Source organism: Petaurus breviceps, unplaced genomic scaffold (genome assembly GCF_028583685.1).
Source record: "Petaurus breviceps papuanus isolate PSGF00001 unplaced genomic scaffold, PetGlider_PUasm1.0 551, whole genome shotgun sequence".
Classification (NCBI taxonomy): domain Eukaryota; kingdom Metazoa; phylum Chordata; class Mammalia; order Diprotodontia; family Petauridae; genus Petaurus; species Petaurus breviceps.
The window spans coordinates 22600846-22624962 of NW_027186372.1; the positions used below are offsets into that span (position 1 = coordinate 22600846).

The 24117-nt window shown below is 38.9% G+C and overlaps 1 protein-coding gene across 1 annotated transcript in view; it reads left to right on the forward strand.

The window, feature by feature from the left end:
• Positions 1-24117, forward strand: part of SLU7 (SLU7 homolog, splicing factor) — a 303021-nt gene that overhangs the window by 157627 nt on the left and 121277 nt on the right. The window lies entirely within an intron of this gene.

Sequence of the window (24117 nt, forward strand, 5' to 3'; positions counted from 1 at the left end):
TACTTATCTTCAATTTGTATATGATCCAATATCATGCTGTTTGTTCTTAGATTCAGTGTTTTCATTCCTCTGTTTTGTATATGAGTTGTTCCTATTCACTTTAAGTCAGTATATGTCTTAGAAAGCAAATCCCTAGAACAGGGGTGGGGAGCCTTCAGCCTTGAGGCCATACATGGCCCTCTAGGTCCTCAAGTGTGGTCCTTTAACTGAATCCAAGCTACACAGAATAAATCCCCTTAATAAAAGGATTTGTTATGTAAAACTTGGACTCAGTCAAAAGGCTGCACTTGAGGGCATAGAGGACAATGTGTGACCTCAAGACCACAGTTCCCCACCCCTGCCCTAGAAAGAAGGTATTGAGTCTTTCTTCACACAGTTGCCAGGTAGTTCTAAAATGTTGTATATAAAATGAAAATTCCAGAAACCAACTCTTATTTTTCCACTTATGTATGTTCATTAATCTCAGAGATGCTTTTATCCTCATTTCTGATTACTCCCCAATGGGCAATGTCTGTTAACAGACATTGTTTGAAGTTTTTCTATTCCTATTCCTCCCTCTACCTCTTTGTCAAGTAGTAAATAATCTGCAAACAAATATTTAAATGCACTAGAGAAGTCCACTATATAAAAACAGCCTTCTGAATCCCTTTGTAAATAAGATGATTCTTTTGAAAATTTTTTTTTTTTTTGCTTTTTGGAGGGGGGAAGGTAGGGCAATTGGGGTTAAGTGACTTGCCCAAGATCACACAGCTAGTTTTGTGTTAGGTGTCTGAGGTCAGATTTGAACTCAGGTCCTCCTGACTCCATTCACTGCACCACCTCGCCACCCTGAGATGATTCTTTTGGAAGTATGAGTAAACACCCTCTTGATTTATGTTTTATAAGTCTCTGTTTTCATTCATTCTTCAAACAAGTCCCCTTAAATTTTTCAGATTTTTCACTTCTCAACACACAGCTCAATATGACATGCAATTAGGCACTTAATAAATATTTTCTGAAGAGGAAAAGATGAGAATCTCATTTCAGTCCAATAAGGACACGTGTCCTTTCTCACCTCCTGTCAGAGCCGCAGGATACAAACCCACAGAGCAGCAGATTTGTCACTGAGTTTATAAATGCCAAGCCGACAGCTCTCCTGCAAGAGAATTGACTTGGTGGACACACTGAGGATAAATAATGTATGAAACCACTTCTATTTTAACTGCACTTTGCAGTGACACTAATATTGATGAAAAATGTTAGCATATGTTAGATGGTGTTATATATTCAGCAAGATATGGGGCCTGACAGGCTCCAGGGTTTGGGAAAGGAAAAGAAAGTCATTTGCTTCTAGGTCGATGATTAGAATTCAGACCAAGGTTTGTTAGAAATAACTGTTCCAGTTGACAGCTATTCAGTGCCCTCCATGAAATGGGCTAGTGGTTTCACCTCATGCTCCAGTGGAAATAGTGACAGCACAGAACCATCGACTACTATCTTCCCAGTCAGTCACAGGCTAGGATGTAAGGTCCACAAGGGCAGGGTCAGTATTGGTTTTTTAATTCCCTAACACCTAGCATAGTGCCTTGAACATATTAGGTTTAACCAATGTTTGCTTATCAAATGGGCAGAGAGGAGGTAGGTAGTTAAAAAGGAAATAATATAGTGTTTTATTTTCATCTTACCACATCACTGGACTGAGTACTAAATGATAGTCCTTTGGGTGGTGGAAGGAGGAGGAAGGAAGTAAAGGGGTTGGGGAGACAATGGTTTTAATGGCTTTAGAGAACTCCCAGCCAGGAAACTCCCCCTACAAATGCATATCAAGCTGCCTAGGACAGAGGTATCAAATATGCTGCCCAGACTGCATGAGGTAATACTCCACAGGAATCTTTATGTATGGTTTAGTGATCTCCATTTCTATTTGACATTAGATCACTGAAATGTTATGTGACCAACCCAAGGTCACACAGCCAATAGGTTTCAGAGGTAACATTTTACGCAAAGGCAGGCTATGCCATCCTGCCTCTCAAAGTTGGCCATATTAGCTAAGAATGATCCCAGAACATTTGTAGGTTTGTGGCTATCAAAAAAATATTCAGTGGCTTAACTGTAATTTTCCTCATAGTCCCTGAGTCACCATAATACTTAATCTAGGTCTGGGACAGAGAACACTATAAATTATCTCTTACGCAGTTTGGTGAAACTTTCATCAATGCAATGACCAGCCACAAATCCAGAAGACTGAGAATGAAGCATGTTTCCAAACTCTTGTCAGAGAAGTAATGCACTTAGAGGTATGGAATGAGATATATATTTTCAGACATAGCCAAAATATGAATTGGTTTTTGCTTGATTCTACTCATTTGTTACAAGAAAGGGATTTTACTGGGGGAAAAAAATCATGGGGAGGAGCTGAGGGTAATAATAGTGATATTAAGGGGCAGATATTAGGTGGTGCACTGGCCATGGAGTCAGAAGGACTGAGTTCAAATCCAGCCTCAAACACTCAATACTTATTAGCTGTGTGACCTTGGACAAGTCACTTAACCCCAATTGCACTGCCTTTCCCTCCTCCAAAAAGCAAAAAACAACAAAAAAAAAATAATAGTGATATTAAAAAAAAGGAAAGAAAATCAATAAAACACACTTAAAACGCACTGAAGAGAACAGAAAGAAGTTCACAAGGAGACATTGACAAGCAGGGTAGTGTTATAACTATATTGTATTTTAATATAATACATTAAATCATCCATATAATTTTTTTAAGTTGTATGTAATAGAGAGTAACTATGTCGTACACAATCCTTTTTTCTGTTCTGATAAGGAAATGTTTATATTTTTAAAGTTCCTACTAACAAAAAAGAAAAAAAAATAGCCTAGCCAACATCTCCCTTTACGCCATCAGAATGTTAGCTGACGAATTATTACCGCTTCCAATTAATAAGGATTAGGACTGAACTTGTGATGTCTTTGCTTCCAGGTAAGGAAATGCCCTTCACCAAAGCAAGGTCACACCTGCCCTGAAACTCAGAGTGTTGGAGAATTGTCTAGAGCACTAGAGTTCACATAGCCTGCATGGATCAGAGGCAAGACTGGATGCTAAGTTCATCCCACCTGAGGCCTGCTACCTATCCACTGCACTATACTGATTCCCAGAGTATCTTCCTCTTTCAAATGGACAATAAATATTTTTATTCTTCTACAAATAATCTAAAGTATCCTATTGATGTCAAAGTCATAAAATCTGAGCTAGAAACAATCTCTGAGAACATCCAATCCAATCCTTATACACAGAGCAAGTATTCCCCACCTACATACGAGACAAATGGTCATCCAACCTGTTCTCTCTAGAACAATGTTCCAAGATGGTAAAGAATCCATTTCTGGAGCATTACTATTTATGGCAGTTGTATCCATGCACTAGAAAGGGAATAGATGGAGCAGGAAGAACAAAGTGAGGGAAAAAGAAGAAAACATCTGGAGAAGTTTAAAAGATGTATAAAGTTTAAAACTTAGGAAAATATTATTAGCTGATGATACATTATTTAAATAACTTGAAGGTTTGGGGACTTAATAATTCTCTTTCAGAGCCAATTTATGTAAAGACAGCATGCCAACTACAGTAAAAATAGGTCAGCACCTTCCTCATCAAAGACTTAAAATTAATTGCACTGGCCATGTTTCTATTCAGCACAGTGCTGGTTTCCATAGCTGCGTGAGAAAGAGTAGGTATACTTTTGGTAAAACAAATTCTCCATTGAACATGAGCGAGAAGCTTACCATTTAAAGAAATCCCTTTGTAAATTATTTTGTAAAGTGAATAATCTCCCACTCCTCCTCACCCATACCCCAATTTGGTTTTTTAGAAATCCAGATTTCAGCTATTAGGCTAGCTTTAAACAGCTGCTTAGAATAAGCCTGGGTCTAAGAATATCTGCTTATAAGGTAGTAAAGAAAGGGTTGAGAAAATGTGCCTTCTTCCCCTCTTTATAAAAGTGAGGGATGATGGACAAGGAAGAATGTGTACGCTGTCAATTGGAATAAATGTGTTGGGGCAGCTAGGTGGCACAGTGAGTAAAGCACCAGCCCCGGAGTCAGGAGGTCCCTGAGTTTGATTCAGGCCTCAGACACTTAACACCCACACAAAAAAACTAGCCATGTAACCTTGGGCAAGTTACTTAACCCCAATTGCCCTCCAAAAGGAAAAAAAAAAATGAAATAAATGTGTTGATCGGTTCTGCTCAACCACTCCCTTTCTTGGAAAATTTGTAGATTTAGGTCAGATTTCACAGCCCTTCTCCCTGACCCCAGATGGAAATATTTGATACTTAGGAATCTGCTCATCTCACCACTGCCTAGGCAGATCATAGCTGACTGCTTCAATTCAAAGCTAAGGTTCTGGAATGACTCATGGGACGAACATGTAGAAACAACCTCAGTGAGCAAAGGGAGGAAGTGGCTTAGGTGTAAGAGTGACTTGGAGAGATCCTATTCCAAACACCTTAATGTATATCAGAATAACAACAAAACTATAGGCCTCTTCTCCCTGCCATCATCATTTAATTGCCATTACCTCATACACACAGTGCTTAATAATATTAGAGGTAGTGTGATAAAGTGTATAGAGTGATGGAATAAAAGTCAAGAAAACCTGATTTCAGCCTGAGAAAGTCACTTAACCTGTTTGCCTTGGTCTCTTCATCTGTAAAATGGGGATAATAATAACACCTCCCTCCCAGGGTTGTTGCAAGGATCAAATAAGATAATAATTGTAAAGCACTTAGCACAGGGCTTGGCACATAGTAAATACTATATAAATGTTAGCTGTTATTATTAGTTCTGTGACTTTGGTCAAGCTTAACCTCTCTCTGGGCCTCAGATTCCTTATCTGAAAAATGAAGGGTTAGACTGATCTTCCCAGCTCTTAATCTATAATCTTATGACTTAAGATAAAACATTGTGAGGCAGGGGATGGAGCCAAGATGGAGGCATAGAAGCATGAAAACTTTATGAACTCCCCCCATAATCACCTCAAATACCAATAAAATATGACTCTAAACAAACTTTAGAGCTAAAGAACCCACAAAGTGACAGAGAGAAACAAATCTCCCACACTGAAGGCAGCCTGGAAGGCCTAGAGGAAGGGTCCATCCCAGAGTGCTGGGAGCTGAGCCCAGCCCTGAAAGAGCCCATGGTTTTAGCCCCAGGGTGGCCCTGACCTGCAGTGGCTGGAGCAGACTTCGGGAGAGTGAATCACCAGCAGCTGTGGCAGTTTCCAGAATTATCAACCCATAAATGCCATAGACAAAGTAAAAGGTCAGTATGGAACTCTATTGGAACTGGGAGGGAAGGAGGAGTGGGGCATGGCCCCTGCTCCCTGGGACAAAAAGTGGTGGAGGTGTGGCAGCACTGAATCAGCCACCCTGTGGCTGCTTCAGAGCTCCTGGCCTGCAGATTGTAAGGAGACCAAGCAACCATTCAGAGGGTAATTGCTCTTGCTTTAACTTGCATTGGATCTGGATCACTGTCTTGGGTGAAGGTCCTAGGGTGTGTGACCAGGTGCCAGAGCTTGTGGGGGCTGAAGAGAGGGCACCCAACTAATAGCTCTGGCAGCTGTGAAAAAAAACCAGTGATTTGGGAAAAGCTGTCCTCTCTGGAAGCAGAGTTCTACTGTGGCAAAAAGCTCAAAAGTCAAGTAATTGAGTGGCAACATGAGAAAGCAAAGGAAGCAAAGCAAGCACAGCAATCAAACCTTAGATTCATTTTTTGGAAACAAAAAGGATAAAAGCATGGAATATGAGGAAGACAATGAAGTCAGAACTCCTGCACCAAAAGCTTCCAAGAAAAATATAAACTGGTTACAGGACAAGGAGTTCAAGAAGGATTTTGAAAATCAAGTAAGAGAAGTGGAGGAAAAATTGGGAAGAGGAATGAGAATGATGCAAGAAAATCATGAAAAGTGAGTCAACAACCTGACTGAAGAAAATGACACCTTTAAAAATAGACTAACTCCAATGGCAAAAGAGGCCAGGCCAAAAAGTCAATGAGGAGAAGAATGCCTCAAACAGCCAAATTTGCCAGATGGAAAAAGAATTTCAAAAGCTTACTGAAAACAATAATTCCTTCAGAATTAGATTGGAGCAAATGAATGCTAATAATGACTTTATGAGAAATCAAGATGCTATTAAACAGATCCAAACAAATGAAAAAATAGAAGGCAATGTGAAATATCTCATGGGAAAAACCACTGACCTGGAAAATAGATCCAGGAGAGAGAATTTAAAAATTATTGGATTACCTGAAAGCCATGATCAAAGAAAGAACCATGAAATCATCAACCAAGAAATCCTCAAGGAAAATTGCCCTGATGTTTTAGAACCAGAAGGCAAAATAGAGGTTGAAAGAATCCACCAATCACCTCCTGAAAAAAGATCCCTAAAAGAAAACTCCTAGGAATATTATAGCCAGGTTCCAGAGTTCCCAGATCATGGAGAAAATATTACAAGCAGCCAGGAAGAAACAATTTGAATATTGTGGAAGCACAATCAGGATAACACAGGATCTGGCAGCTTCTACACTGAGAGATCAGAGGGCCTGGAATATGATATTCCGGAGGGCAGAGGATCTGGGATTAAAACCAAGAACCACCTACCCAGCAAAAATGACTATCATGTTTCAGGGGAAAATATGCTCATTCAGGGGAATAGAGGACTTTCAAGCATTCTTAATGAAAAAACCAGAGTTGAATAGAAAATTTGACATTCAGATACAAGAAGCAAGAGAAGCTTGAGAAGGTAAACAGGGAAAAGAAATCATAAGGAACTTATCAAAGTTGAACTATTAACATTCCTACATGGAAAAACAATAATTGTAACTTATGAAACTTTTCTCAATAGTTGAAGGGAATAGTAATACACACACACACACACGTGAGGGTATATGGGCATATGAATACATATGTGAATGTGAGTATATATGTTTACAGGTATACATAGATAGAGGGCACAGGACCAATTTAACAGGAAGGGATGATACTTAAAAGGTGAAATTAAGAGGGAGGTGAGAGAGGAATATGAGAGGAGATGGGGAGAGACAGAATGGGGTTAACTATCTCATACAGAAGAGGCAAGGGGAAATGGTTACAATAGAGGGGAAGAATAGTAAGGCAAAAGGGAATGGGTCAACCTTATTCCCATTTAATTTGGCTTAAGGAGGGAATGAAATACACACTAAATAGTGTATCTCACCCTACAGGAGAGTGGGGGGGGGGGGGAAGGGGATGAGAGGGAGGATGATGGAAAGGAGGGCAGGCTGGGGGGAAGGGAAGTTGGAAGCACCCACTTTTGAAAAGGGACAGGATCAAAGGAGAGAATAGAACAAGTGGGAATAGGAGGGAGGGAAATATAGTCAGTCTTTTACAATATATCTACTATGTCATTGTTTTGCATTAGCTACACATGTACAACCTATACTGAACTGCTTATCTTCCCAGTAAGGGTGGGTGACAAGGGAGGAAGGGAATGAATCTGGAATCCAAAGTTTTAAAATCAAATATTCTATTATATATGTATGTATGTATATATATATGTGTATGTGTGTGTGTGTGTGTCTGTGTCTGTGTCTGTGTGTGTGTATACTATTATCAATACTATTTTACATGTAATTGGGAAATAAGATATATAGGAACTGGGGCATAGAGATCCACTGGAAAAGCCAAAAGGGGTATAGGAGAAGGTATGGGAGAGAGCAGATTGGAGGAGGGGATATCCTGTGGGACTGCTATTTTGGGGTGGTGGGTAGGGCAAAAACGGGGAGAAAATTTGTAACTCAAAATCTGGCGGAAATGAATGATGTAAATCAGAAGTTAATAAAGCATTTGAAAAAAAAAAGAAAAGGCACAGGATCAAAGTAGAGGATAGAACAAGTGTGTGGTGGGATAGGAGGGAGGGAAATATAGTCAGTCTTTTACAATATACCTACTATGTTAATGTTTTGCATTAGCTACACATGTACAACCTATACTGAACTGCTTATCTTCCTAGTAAGGGTGGGTGACAAGGGAGGAAGGGAATGAATCTGGATTTCAAAGTTTTAAAAACAAATGTTTAAAATTATATATATACTATTATTAATCCTATTTTACATGTAATTGGGAAATAAGATATACAGGCGCTGGGGCATAGAGATCCACCATGCCCTACTGGAAAAGTCGAAGGGGATATGGGAGAAGATATGAGAGAGAGCAAATTAGAGGAGGGGATATCCTGTGGGATTGCTATTTTGGGGTGGTGGGTACGGGAATAACAGGGAGAAAATTTGTAACTCAAAATCTGGCGCAAATTAATTATATAAATCAGAAGTTAATAAAGCATTTGAAAAAAAAAATTCCTGGGAATATTATAGCCAGTTTCCAGAATTCCCAGATCAAGGAGAAAATATTACAAGCAGCCAAGAAGAAACAATTTGAATATTGTGGAAACACAATCAGGATAACACAACATCTAGCAGCTTCTACATTCAGGTATTGAAGGACTTGGAATAGGATATTCCAGAGGTCAAAGGAGCTGGGATTAAAACCAAGAATCACCTACCCAGCAAAATTGAGTATCATGTTCCAGGAGAAAATATGGTCATTCAGTGAAATAGAGGACTTTCAAGCATTCTTGATGAAAAACACAGAGTTGAATAGAAAATTTGACATTCAAATACAAGAAGCATGAGAAGGTAAACAAGGAAAAGAAATCATAAGGAACTTATCAAAGCTGAACTACATGGAATCAAACATTCCTACATGGAAAAATGATCATTGTAATTTATGAAACTTTTCTCAGTATGAGGATAGTTGAAGCGAATATAAATGTGTGTGTATATGCATAGATGCATATATATGTCTATATAGGAGGGTATATGCATGTATATGAATACATATGTGAGTGTGTGTATATATGTCTACAGGTATACATTAGACAGAGGACCCAGGATCAATTGAATAGGAAGGGATGATATTTTAAGAATAAAATTAAAAGATGAGAGAGGAATATAATGAGAGGAGATAGGGAGAGACAGAATAGGGTAAATTATCTCACATAAAAGAAGCAAGGGAAAACTATTACAATGGAGGGGAAGAACAGGAAGGCAAAAGGGGATGGGTCAACCTTACTCTCATTGAATTTGGCTTAAGGAGGGAATAACATACACACTAAGTTGGGTATCTTACCCTACAGGAAAGTAGGGGGGAAGGGGATAAGAGGGGGGATGATAGAAGGAAGGGCATTGGGGGGAGGGTAGTTAGAAGTACTCACTTTTGAAAAGGGACAGGGTCAAAGTAGAAAGTGAGGGGAGGGATAGGATGGAGGGAAATATAATTAGTCTTTCACAATATATCCACTATGGAAATGTTTTTTGAAACTACACAAGTACAACCTATATTGAATTGCTTATCTTCCCAGTAAGGGTGGGTGACAAGGGAAGAAGGGAAAGAATCTGGAATTCAAAGTTTTAAAATAAAATGTTTAAAAAAATTATTTTTTTTTAACATGCAACTGGAAAATAAGATATACAGGCACTGGGGTCACTGGGGTATGGGGATCCATCTTGCCCTACTGGTAAGTCAGAGGAGGTATGGGGGAGGATATAGGAGAGATCGGATTGGGGGAGGGGGTATTCAGTGGGATTGCTGTTTTGGGGTGGTGGGTAGGGGAAAGATGGGGAAAAAATTTGTAACTCAAAATCTTGCAGAAATAAATGTTGTAAACTAAAAATAAACAAAATTTAAATTTAAAAAAAGGTAAAACATTATACTACATTTGTATAATACTTTATTCATTTCAAAGAATTTTCACCTGCATTATCTTAATTTGTTCTTCATAATACTCTAGTGGAACACTTTTATTTTTTAGAAGATCTATGACTTCATCATTGAAGACACTCCCTTCACCAATACAGATTGCTATGTCTTCACTGTTCTCCTATACTTTAGTAGACAGAATGAGTTGTCCTGGGCAAAAAAAAAAAAATAGTCATTATTTGGTTAACATTCTGGTGAGAAAACTACACACTAGCCTGGTCCTCAGTCAACCTATAGAGTCTGTTATTGGGTTCAAACTCAAGCCTTTCTTTAATTTCTCCAAACGTCCTCCATTGGTATTGCTTTTGAGAATCTAGAATTACCTCCACTCTCCATTAAGGCATTAGAATAACACTTAAGTGGAGATCTGGTTTCATTTCGAAGGTGAGAAAATTAAAATACAAACAATCTAAATGACATGCCTGAGATCATACTTCCTGTTCATGATGTAGCCAAGTACAGGACCAGGACTCTTGACTCCTAGTTCATTGCTCTTTACATTAGAAAATGTCCTCCATTGCTTGTTCCTGTAGAATCTGTCTCCTTGTTTCTCCTCTGCCAAGATCCCCACCGAACCAGACTTCATAATTCATCCTTTGTCTATGACGGCAGAGATATCCCAGCTGAAGAACTGAGTTTCATAGGTCTGATACAAAGACAACCCATGGAATTCAGTTCTCAAAGCTGAAGATACAGCTTCTCTAGAATCTGCCTCCCATCTTCTTGCTTCGAAGTCTGGTGCTTTTCCCATGTGCTTGCTGTAAGATACAATAAGGAAATCTCAGGTGAACCCAAGAACCTTCAAATGCTGAGCTTCCCAGAACTCTGGTTCTTCCATGAAAACCCAGGAGCCAGAAGTATTCCTGATGACTCAGGGGATTTGAACGTGGTTTTAGGAGTGAGAGTCTAGAATTATGGCATTTTAAGTCATTGTACAGATTAAGAATCTGGCTCCCTGTCACCTATAGAAGACTTATTTCACATCACCTACTCTCCTTCCCCAGCTTCTTTGTTCCAGCCAAACTGGCCTGTTTGTTTTATCCCATCCATGATAATTCATCTCCTATATCTATACTTTTGTACAGTGACCTCCATGCCTGGTATGCCCTCCCTCCTCACCTCCCATCCAGAGAATCCTTGGTTCTTTCAAAACTCAGTTCAGATACACCCTCCTATATGTAACTATCATGATTCCTCCCATTTGCTCCCTTACTAACATATAGCCATGGTGCATATATTTTGCATTTCACTTTCTGTGTACATGTTATTTCCCCACAACAGAATAGAAGCTACTTGAGAGCAGGGTCTGCCATTTTTTTCCACTGTACCACATTGCTTTAATTCCCTGGTCCTTCTAGAACTCTTCAGAAGTAAGACAACACTAAGGAAGAGGGCCTTTAAACCATATCCCTTAAACCAACATCTACCACTGTTATTACACCAATGCTTACTTACCATTCATTTCTAGATGTGGGTAGCATTTGCTCAAGATGAGATTTTATTTTATGTCTTAATAAATGCTTGCTGACTGATTTTAGCACACTCTTCCAAGGATCTGAAAGCATTTTGGCACTTACCACTTCCTCATGACATAAGGAAGTCCACTAGGGGAAAAAAAAAAGGCAAATCATTTTTTAAAAAAAGTAGCAATCTCTCCTTTTCTCATACTTCCTCTCTCCTGTCCATTCAATCTATCCTCAGAAATAGATTGTGTCCAGATTTTTTAAGTCAGTATTAATTAAGAATCTTTCCCACAATTAAAGCCAACATTGAACCAATAAGTTTCAGTTTACCATATTATTCTTATGGCCAGCTTAAACACATACAGGAGATACAGAAAGAAGTGTCTCTGCTTAGGTGTGGTTAGTCTCCATTGACATGGTGGCCAATAGAATAGAAATCCAAAAGGAGAGGAGCAGAGCTCAAGAATGAGGTCAGTAGAGAAACATCAACTTGGGAGTCATCTCTTTAGGAATGATAAAGGTGCAGTGGTGGGCTGAGAGGACAGAATCCTAAGTGTAGGGATCACTTAGGAACTATTTATTATACAGGGAGGAGACCAAGGAATGGGCCAAGAAAACAAAGAAGGAATGGTGAGTGAAGCAGAGAAGTAGATGAGTGTGATATCTCAGAATCCGAGGGACAAATAAGTATCCAGAAGGAAGGGGTGATCAATAATTATAATTTCTAATATTTATATGGTGACTTAAGGTTTACAAAAATTTCACGTGTATTATCTCATCTGATTCTCACAACAACCCTGTAACATAAGTAATATAGGTAGATGAGGAAATAGAATCAAAATGGCTAAAGGTCACATGCTTAGAAATACATGAGATAGGATTCAAACCTAGATTTATCCTAACTCCACATCCGGCTCTCTCTCCACTATCTGGCTCTGTGGATGCCTCTTGTCAATAGTCAATAGAAACCTGGGGGGGGGGGGGAGAGGAGGGAGCAATTGGATTTAGGAATTAGGTCGTCACCTGGGAGAGTAGTTTTAGTAGAGTGGTAAGGATGGAGAAGGAAATAGCAATCCAGTATCTTTGCCAAGAAAATCCCATGGACAGTATGATCCATGGGGTCAGGAAGTCATGTTCAGACATGACTGAACAAATGAATGACTGAACAACAGCAAGAAGGAGGGAAACAAATTGCAAGGAGTTGAAGAGAAAATGTGTGATGGGATTCCATGAAAATTACATGCAATAAAGGACCATGAAAAGATAGACTAAAAATTAATTGGAAACTAAATAACCTAAGCCTAAAGAATGAGTGGATCAAACAACAAATCACAGAAATAATCAATAGCTTCATTCAAGAGAATGACAATAATGGGACAACATACCAAAACTTATAGGATGCAGAGACAGTGGTTCTTAGGGGAAGTTTTATATCTCTGAATGCTTACATGAATAAAATAGAGAAAGAGGAGATCAATGAATTGGGCATGCAACTGAAAAAGCAAGAAAAAGAACAAACTGAAAATCCTCAATTAAATATCAACTTAGAAATACTGAAAACTAAAGGAGAGATTAATAAAATTGAAATCAAGAAAACGAACTAATAAATAAAACTAAGAGCTGATTTTATAAAATAAAAACAATAAAACTGATAAACCCGGTCAATTAAAAAATTAAATTAAAAAAAAGAAGAAAATGGGTGATGGGGAAGTCAAGGCAATTTGCATAGACTACTTTTTCAGGAAATTTAGGCAGTGTGATAGTGGATAGAACTGCCCTTGGAATCAAGAAGACCTGGGTTCAAGTCCTGCCTCTTACTTGTGCAGTCTGTGTGTGGCCAAATAGGTTACTAAGCCCTTTCAGTGCCCTAGGTAACTCTCTAATAACACCATAAATTGCTGAGTAGTTGCAATCTGCTTTGGAAGAGGGAGTTTCCCCACTGGAGCTCCCCAAACCAATAGAATCACAGGTCTGGTATAAAAAAAAAAAACTTAAGAGGAAAGATGAGACAGTAGATAATAGGGTTGTTGTTCAGTTGTCATTCTTCGTGACCCCATTCAGGGTTTTCTTGACAAAAATATGGGAGTGGTTTGCCACTTTCTTCTCTAGCTCATTTTTCAGATAGGAAAACAGACAAACAAGGTTAAGTGATTTGTTCACACAGCTAGTATGTGCCTGAGGCTGGATTTGAACTCAGATCTTCCTAACTCCAGGTCTAGCACTCTGTCCACTGGTGCCAACTAGCTGCCCCATAGAAGGGTTGAAGGAAGGGGTTTTTTTGGTTGGTTGGTTGGTTGGTTTTTTAGGACTGGAGATAGTACTCAATGAAGAGGGAGAAAGCATTGAAGATGCATGAGAGAAAATAAATGGAACAGGGACAAGCTAAGAGATTCTCCAAGTTTCCTCCTGTCCTGTTTCCTACCCCTTCTTTTCCCAAGTCACTTCTCCACTTTTTGACCTCTTGCTAGAATATTCCGGATCAGAAGATCATGCAATAATAACTAGACATAGACCTTCAAAGTTTACAAAGTGATATGTGTATATATAACATACATCTCATTTTGATCTTCACGATGCTGTGAAGTTGTTACTCTTACCACTTTCATCTTGCAGATGAGGAAACAAGCTGAAAGAGGTTGAGTGACTTGTCCAAAGTCACACAGCTAGCAGACAGGCTTATTTCTCAAGTCTTCTATCTACTATACCACCTAGCTGCCCTGATCTCCCATAACTTTCAGTAGGATACTTCCTTCAAACCCCTTCAGCAGGTCCCAGCTTCCATGAATATGGAAACTCACTCACCAAACACTCAATGGCAAAGACAATATTTCAAAGCAGAGGCCATGGGCACACAGTCAATATTGTCTTTCCCAGTGAGTATTTGGTGAGTGGAATTTCCATATTCATGGAAGCCAGAGGCCTAAGAAGGCCCCAGGGGGCGGCCAGGTAGCACAGCGAGTAAGAGCACCGGCTCCAGTGTTGGGATGACCTGGATCAAATCCCGGCCTCAGATACTCAGCACCACACCCAGAAATAACTGGCCATGTAACCTTGAGCAAGTTACTTAACCCCGATTGCTTAAGAAAAAAAAAAAAAGGCCCCAGGAGGTGACACTTTGAAAATATGGGTGATCTTCAGATCCAGAAGGCTCTATCAGAGGATCAGAAGGTAGGAAGATGGCTTGAAAAAAAAAAGGATAAGTTTTTAGATGGCTAATTATTTCAGATGTCTACCTCCCAGAGTTGCTGTCAGGATCAAATGAGTCTCATTTGTAAAGCCCTTAGCACACTGGCTGGCATATATTGAGTGCTGTGTGAATATTAGCTATTATCATTATTATCTAAAAAAATTAGGAAGCCCTACATAAATGTTAGCAATGACAGATGATGGTGGTGGTGGTGGTGGTGATGAGAATGATGATGATGATGATGATGACAATGTCAGAGCTCACACCTTGATTTGCAAAATGTACGCTGCACTGTCCAGCTACTGCCCTTCTGCTGCTGCTTGCCTCTGCAATGGTCTCACCCGAGGTCATGGTTTTCTTGGGTTATTGAACCAGCTGAGCAAAACTGAAATTAAACTACAATGCTAAAACAATTTTCCTGCCTCAGAGAGGAAGCTGGAATGTCGATCCCCAGAAAGTAATAACCTTGTATTTACCAATAATAACTATATGTTATGAATCCTTTTGCTGGCTCCAGGAGATTTGTGGTCAGGAAAAGCAGAAACAAGTGGACAAAATGAAAGGCCTTAATTTCTTTTTAAGCACCAAACATTTACATTTGTCACCTCTACAGCTACATCCATTACTGAAGTTTCCTCAGTGCGTAGTCCAAGAAAACTGTAGTTTTACTAAATCAATAAAAAGCTAATTTTCCAACACAAATCCTTACTATAGTTCTCTATTGTGCAAATGTATGATTCATCCTTTGAAAAAATAACTTCCCAAACCATTCCCTAATGATATAAGTGAAATTTCTTGATTTGGTCACTAGGATGTTGTGATAAAAGCCTGGAATAAAAACAATTATCTTTTGTTTTCAGAAAACATTTCCTTTCTATTGATGTATTTGGGCCAAAGTGTAAGGACACACAAAAAGTGTTATTACCACAGACTTCATCTGGCAAGAGAGACATGTACTTTGCTACTGGGTGAGTAAATAGGCTCCTAATGAGGACAAACTGGCCCTTAATGGCATAAAACTTTTAAGGACAAGTTCTTGATGTGGTACATCTTTATAAATCAAAAATCCTTTTAAAGTTAAGTGAATTTCCAAGTTGTAATGTTCTATTCAAACCCCAGACTATAAAATGTAAGCAACCCTTAATCATTCTTCATATCCCACTCAACTCTCCTCCTCGAAAAAGTCAAATTATTTATATAAATTTAGTATATTTCTCTGCATACTTTATCTCCATTCTCCTGCCTAGTTGAAAGAACAGACTTTTATTTTTGTCTTTATGCCCCCAGTTCCTAGCACAGTGACTGGAACATAGTAGGTGACTAACCATTGCTTGTTGAATTGAATTTTTAATCACACTTTATACTTGTTTACAGTGTTTCCACATGTGAGAGGGAGTCAACAACTAAGGAAGTCTAGCTTTGTATTAACATTATTTACCTACAGCATAAATTGTTTTTTAAATATAAAATTGATGCTCTTGTATATCACATCTCTGAAATCATATATTTTGAAGATAGCCTTAAGTTTGTCCTGCAATTGACTCACCCTCATGTATTACATATATTACCTCTTATTATCTCCAGGCTATATTGTTGACCCCCATGGCCAAGCTATTTATCCTGAATCCTCACTCCAACTTTGGAATCCATACATTGAAATAACCAGAGTTCTGAGATCTCTTTGGTTGGATGGGGGAGCCTAGGCCAGCCATATCTCATTCCTGTCCAGGCTACAGTCATGTACCGTGCCCTAGCAACAAGTACCTTTGTTATACATCACACACACACACATACACACTCAACTGTGTTTTATTTGTTGTCTTCCCCCTTAGAATGTAAGCTCCCTGCATGTAGAGACTATCTTTCTTTCTACTTGTATTTGTGGTCCCAGTGATCAACATAGTAAGTGATTAATAATTGCTTATTAGCTGATTATTTCTTCAATACTTCAAGGATCTATCATTTCATTAAGTATTTCCTTCAGTAATGATAATGGGAATCTGAAGATCTTCCCTGTCCTTTGATAGGCTTAAGTGACTCTGAGAACCTTCCCTGATTTGAAAATATACTCTGCCCCCTAATAGGCTGAATGTGGTCACATGGATCTTGTGGCAGGACTTGTTTTTCAGGAACGCCTGGCTATATACCTTGTTACTTTGTGATTGGGCAGTGGATCAAGAGGGTCAAGTGACATTCTCTGACCCAGGAGAAGGCTATAGATACCCTTATGTGAGGATTTGCTTTGGGGCTCACTTTGGGAAGAGTTGTGTGATTTAGCCAGATGAGACTCTGGGCAGCCATGGAGCCCCCTGGCTTTGAAAACCCAGATGTTGGTGCTTCCCTCTCTGGTAACTAACTAGGTACGGATGTAATGGTCAGACAGCTGGAAGTCCTGTCTGCTAAATTATGTTATTTTCTGTTGTAATTTCTGTTTGTATTCTCTGAAGTTCAGGGTGCTGACTTTTTCCCCTGAACTAGGTAAATGATATATGTTTGACTGATTAAAGTAAGATTGTTAACCCATTTTGAGTTGCTTTTCTTTAAAAAAACAGATCCAAGAGCCTGTGCTAGCAGCCATCCTGGCTATGCTAGGGTGCTTGCTGCTACACCTTCCCTGACAGAGATCACAAACCCTCCTAAACCCAGTAGTAGATCATAATCAAAAACTGCTGTGACCAAAAGACCATTAACTTGCATCCAAAATAGTTATGAAATTGAGGCACATAGAAATTAAGTGACTTACCCAAGGTCATTCAACTAGTCAGTGGTAGAGCCAAAGCTAGGATCCAGGCCTACTGTGTCTAATTTGATTTCCATTCCACCCCACTGCAAATGCCTAGATCTTAAAAACCTGAGTTGGCACCTTCTATCAGGCAGCCTAGTCTATCAGACTGCTTGGTCTTTAGTCACTGATATATTTAGCTACTCTCTACTGGAATTAAAGGCATACCTACCCATCATCTCACCTGGTACTCTTACCAGAATGATTGGTTCTATGTGCTGTCAAACCTTTGCCAAAACCAGATGTAAGGACAGGCTTCATCTTTAATTAGGAAAAGATTTTCATTAATTGCCTAGGGCTTACTTTCCCAGAAAGTTCTTCTACTACATATAAATATGCAAAAGATCATTTCTTTCTCCTTACTTCCATTTCATCCTGCCTACGCCCATCCACTGAAAGCCAAGAATAGAAAAAAAAAATGCGCACATGAACTAGGAGCACATAGAGTAATCCCTTCTACATCTTAGGAGTTAGAGGCACGGTGCCCCTATGATCTGGAAAATCCACATAAAATTTTTTGTCCCTCCATTCACACAAAGGACAAGTCTGAATTTTTTTCTGATCTCTTATGGAGTGTTTATAGTACCTTATTGTAAAATTTGGGTTAAGTATCTGGTCATAGGCATATTTTATGCATTTCTGAGTTTCTAAACTTTTTCTGTGTCATCTGTTGGACTTTGCATGTCATCTGTGGCTTCCACAAAACTCCCTAAAAATTCCCATTTACAATAATTTCTTAATGGGGAAAGTTGAGATGTGGAAGGGATAACTGTAGTGAGAAAGAAAGGGCAAGGATCCTGAGACCTCCAAGGGCCTAATATTTCATTAGACTGAGTAACTGATTAAGCAGAAATAGGCCATCTTTTATCTCGTACTTCCCCATGCTTTCTCTGGTACAAAGTTAATTGCCAGAAAACGTATAGGCAAAAAAACCTATATGCACCTCCCCACCCATCCCCCCAAAAAAGATATTTGGGCATGATTAGCCTAACCAAAGGCAGGACAAGTCCTCTACAGCAATTCACACGACCTGGTCAGGCATGATATAACCAGGCATGATGTAGCCAAGCCAGACCAAAAGAGTCAGTAAACAGCTTCCCACAGCCATCCAATTATGCCCATTTCAAAAGTAGTAGATGATACGTCCTTGTCTGACTGTCAGTTGGGATAAATGAGTCATAGATTTAAAATTAGAAGGAACTTTACAGATCACCCTGTCCAACTCCCGTATTTTACAGCTAAGGCAGTGCCAAGAAGTTAAAGTGACTTTGCCCAAGTTCATATAAAGGTATCAGAAATGGGATTTGAACCCAGTACTTCTTATTCCAAAGCCAAGGTACTTTACACCTTACCTTGCTTGCTCCCTGGTGATACCACTTATTAGTTTCCCAAACTCAGTAGTGGATATAATCACCATCATCAAAAATAAATATGATGCATTCATCATCTAATATCTCTCCACCCTTAAATGTAGGACTCTAACCCGGCCCTTTGATTTGCCCCAAAGGAAGCATGCCCCTTCCCAAAGAGCTAAGAGGGCCCCCATCTCCATTTTAATTGATTTTTTTGTCTCCCATTAGAGGTCATTTAGCAACTTACACCTTACATCTTCCTACACATTAGGGATAACTATTCCTATAGGACTAGGCACTTAATAGACATGGTATGAGGCATAAAGATTGGGATAAGCTGTTATCATGAAAGGAATATCTTTTTATACAGCAACTAAGCAACATTAAATACCAGCATCCATCCATCTCCCTCTGAATTGCAAGATGATGGTGTGTTTTAATGGTAAATGAACCCAGCGTTCCCGGAGCCATCGAGTTAATGAGTCATGTAAATTCTCGGCTTTCTCCCAGTCACCCCAGATTTTTATCTGCTTGGTTTCTTTGTGTTGCTGTCATTACTCCCTTCCTTAGGAAATTATTTCTGAGTCTTTCTATGGTGCCACAGAGCTGGATTGCCATTTAAGTGCCTGTTAACTAACTGGAATTGCTCTTCTGTAACTGCAAATAAAATCCACAAGCCACCCAAATGAGTTTATCATGGGAGCTGATTAATTAGTAGCAATGGGGCCCTAGAAATAAAATATGGTTCCATCCCACTAGCAATGAGATATAACTTGTGCGTGTGTGAGTTGTTATGATTTAAATACATTTTTCCCCACAGTGAGGAGAATAGATGATGGGAAGGAGGGAGATTGGGATAGATTCCCAGTCTGTGGTAGATGGGCAAAAGTGGAATCAAACATGGAGACTAAAAATAACTCCTGTATTACATGTAGCCTGAAAAAATGAGCTCAAGAAAGAATGAACATGGCCCTAGGAGACAAGACTTTATCACTAGGGTTTAGAACTCTGGATCAATCACTTGACATCTCTTGATATGAGTGAGTTGTCTCATTTGAAATATGAAGATAATCGTGATATAATTTAGTGTATAGCATATGTAATGCTGTGTGGCATAGTGAATAGAGGGCTGGTCCTGGAATCAGGAAGACCAGGGTTCAAAGCCTTTCTCTACCACATACAAGCTAAGTGACTGTGGCCAAAGTAATTTAATCAGTCAGTGTCCCCACACAACTCTTTAAGACTATAAATTATGTAATCCAACCATTCTGGAGAGCAATATGGAACTATGCCCAAGGGCTATAAAATTGTGTATACCCTTTGGCCCAGCAATACCACTTCTATAGAGGGCTGTATCCCAAAGATGCCATAAAAAAGGGGAAAGGATCCACAGGTACAAAAATATTTATAGCAACTTTTTTTATGGTACCTACCAAGAATTGTAAATTGAGGGGATGCCCTTCAATTGGGGAATGGTTGAACAAGTTGTGGTATATGAATGGAATGGAATACTATTGTGCTATAAGAAATAGTGAGCAGGCAGATTTCAGTAAAACCTGGAAAGACTTAAATGAACTGATGCTGAGTCAAATGAGCAAAATCAGGAGAACATTGTACACAGTAACAGCAACATTGTATAATGACCAACTTTGATAGATTTAGCTCTTTTCAGCAATGCAATGATCTAAGACAATTCCAAAAGACTCACAATGGAAAAATGCTATCCACATCCAGAGAAAGAACTATGGAGTCTGGATGCAGATGGAAGCATACTATTTTCTTTTTTTGTCTGTTTTTTTCTTGTGGTTTTTTTCCTTTTGTTCTGATTCTTCTTTCACAATATGACTAATAAGAAAATATGTTTACTCTGATTGTACATGTATACTCTATATCAGATTGCATGCCATCTTGTGGGGGTGGGAGAGAGGGAGGGGTAAAAAAACTTAGAACTCAAAATCTTATATAAGTGAATGTTGAAAACTAAAAATAAATTAATTGTTTTTCAAAAGACTATAGATTATGAAAGAGCTGCTGATGTACATTGGTGGAAGAATTTTCCTAAACACAGGTGAAAGCATAGGCCCAAACTTTTTTGTAATGTTATACATTGTGAAAGTCAGAAATCTAGAGATGATTTCTTGAGATTCCTTCCAGAACTAAGAGCCATGAATCTATGCATGACTCTTACACAGAGTTTGTTTATTTATTTATAAAACTGTATTTCCCTATCTCCCTATTCAACCCAGACTGGAAGTACCCATCAACCACTCAACAGCCTGATGGCCTGGTTGCTCAGATGATGAGAACAGAAACTTTGACCAGCTCTGTTTCCAACCTAGGCCAGTTCACCAACTGAACTGGTACTCTCTCTCCCTTTAGTGTAGACACCAGATCATTTAGCCCTTCCACAGAACAGAACTCCCCACCCGATTGGTGGAAGAAGCTTCCCAAACACCGATGAAACCAGAATCAGTAGCAGGGATCACAGGCATGTGCCACCACCCTATGGTTTCATGGAGTTGACTAGAGAGATACTCAGGGCATGACTACAATTAAAAATTAAGGTGATGTTGTCAGATTTGGGGATGGATAGAGCCTGGAGTCGGAATGACCTAAACTCAAATCCAGCCTCAGACACTTACTAGCTCTGTTACCCTAGCAAGTCAAATTAACCAACCCTGTTTGCCTCTTCATCTATAAAATAAGCTGGAGAAGAAAATGGCAAACTGGTGTGGCTAGGTAGGTCAGTAAATAGAGCACTGGCCCTGGAGTCAGGAGGACCTGAGTTCAAATCTAGCTTCAACCATGTAACTTTGGGCAAGTCACTTAACCCCAATTGCCATAAAAAAAAAAAAATGGCAAACCACTCCAGTATTTTTGCCAAGAGAACTCCAAATGGGGCCACAAAGATTCAGACAGGACTGAAACAACTGAACAAGAGTGACAGTGGAAAAAAGGCCCTGGATTTACATCCTGTGAGGAAATAGAAAAGTTTTTACCCCTTTCCTTCCAAAGAAAACTCTTGGGATGGTGAGACTGAAGGAAAAGGCTGCTGACACCCAAAAGGATAGCTTACGAGGCAGCTTAGATTTCCTTTTCTTACTGCTGATGAAGGATTAAATAAGTCTGTTATGAATGGAAGGCATTTCATTCACACACATTTGAGTTTTTAAATGGCATTGCGACTTTTGGATATTTTTAAGTCGTATCCTCCCAATCCCTAACTGCAAAGTGCACACACACACACACACACACACACACACACACACACACACACACACTACACAAAATGTCTCTGACATGGTGATATTTACTTGGGGAAAAAAATGTTCACAACTCAGATAGTTCTTTGCAGTTAAAAATGCTAGGACATGAAGCAACTGTTATTTCCTCTATGCTAGGGATAAAGTCAAAATTACAGAGATCAACGAAAAGTTAGCATTTTCCTATTGTCAGGGAACAACATTTTTAAAGTGGTTCATGTTTCCATCTTAACTCCACTACTCAAATGCAGGAATTTAACTCTTTTGTGATCCACCGTTCTAGTATGTGGATAGACTTTAAGAGATAGTGAAGGGGTTGGCTAGGTGGAGAAGTGAATAGAGCACTGGCCCTGGAGTCAGGAGGACCCAAGTTCAAATGTGGCCTCAGATACTTAACACAAAAACTAGCTGTGTGACCTTGAGCAAGTCACTTAATCCCAATTGCTCTTTCTTCTCCCCTCCAAAAAAGCAAAAAAAAAAGAGAGAGATAGTGAAGGACCTGATATGCTATGGTCTATAGGAGTCACAAAGAGTCAAACATGAGTGAACAACAAAACAAAAGCTCTTTTTGAATGAATCTGCAATACTAACAACCAAAAAAGGGAATTTCTGAGCAGGATCTCAAAATTTTCTTTACAATGAGGCATGTCCCTAAATAGTTACTTCCTGAATAAACAAACTTCATGGACCAGAAAGGCAAGTACCTTAGAGTAAGAAAAAAGAAGAAAGAGGGCAAGTAAAGAGAGATAGAACAAAATCAGAAGAACCCTAGGCTCACATCCTGCCTGCAGTAATTACTAGCTGTTTGGTTATGCACAAGTCATTTATCCTATGAAGACCAGTTTCTTCATCTGTAAAATTGGGATAATTTTTTTTGTGGCTTCAAATATTTTCAGTAAAGATCAAAAGGATCATGTAAATTAAATTGTTTTGATCAAGGTAATGTGGTATAGTACATAGAACCCTGGATTTGGAGGCAAGAGAGCTGAGTTCAAATTCTGTCTCTGTCATCTATTTGTGTGAACTTGACTTAATCTCTCAATTTCAGTGTCCTCATCTAGAAAAAGAGGATGTTGGCTTCACTGGATGAGCTCTACAATCCTTTCCAGTTCTAAATGACCCTATAACCTAAAAAGATAGTATATAAATATCATCATTATCATTATTGTTGTTTTTCAAATGCAGTCTCTTTGAAGGTAAAAACTATTTCAGTTTTGTTTGTGTCCTCAGAACCTACCTAGCACAGTGACTGACACGTGGTAGACATTTAATAATAGTATAGGGTTTTAAGATTTGCAAAGCACTGTTAAAATATTAACTCATTTTATCCTCACAACAACTCTGAGAGATAGGGGATACAATTATTCCTATTTTACAGTTGAAGAAACTTAGAGATTTGTCCAGGGTCACACAGCTAGTAAAGTGTGAGATCACATTTGAACTCAGGACTTCCAGACTCTAAATTCAGAACTCTATCCACTGAGCTACCTTGCTGAATTGAACTGAAGTATTATCTCAGCACTCCTGCTAATATTGTCACCCTTTGTCACTTTCCTGGTCTCTTTTCTCGGGACATCTTAAAGGTGGAAGAGAGAAGAAAGTAGGAACATATATTGCATCAGAGATTCAAAAACAAGGAACAAAATCAGGAACATTGGCCAGGTCATGCAGGATAAACTGAGAAAGGGACCTCACTTCCTAAGTTCAAACCACTCCAAAACAAACTTTTAGGAATTTCATTCCAAGAAGATTTATCTAGACCATTGGGGTCAGAAGGACAAGCATATTGACAGGGACTCTATCTCAAAGTCTTCATTAGGCATCTGAAGTAAGAGAGATTGATGTAAAAAACACGTGCTAGTACACTGAGTCCCAGAGAAAGGAGAAAAAATTTTTTCAAGATAAAAATAAAAGAAAGAAAGGACCTGGCCAAGCAAATTGTCACCATCTTCCCAATTACATTCCCAAATGTGTGCTAGACTATTATACTCCTTTTTTAAAAAATTTTATTATTTATGCATTTTAAATTTTAGCCCTTTGCTAGGCTATCATATTAAAACAAAAAGTAATGTTTGAGAAAATGAGCATTCTACTCAAAATAGCTAAATGGTGAAAAGTAGATTTTATCCCTAAATTTCATGCTTATCCATTTTCACATGGCCTCAGCACAGTACCTATAGCCAGAAATGACAACAAGAAATACCCCAACACAGGAAAGGACTTATTCTTAAATAACCACCC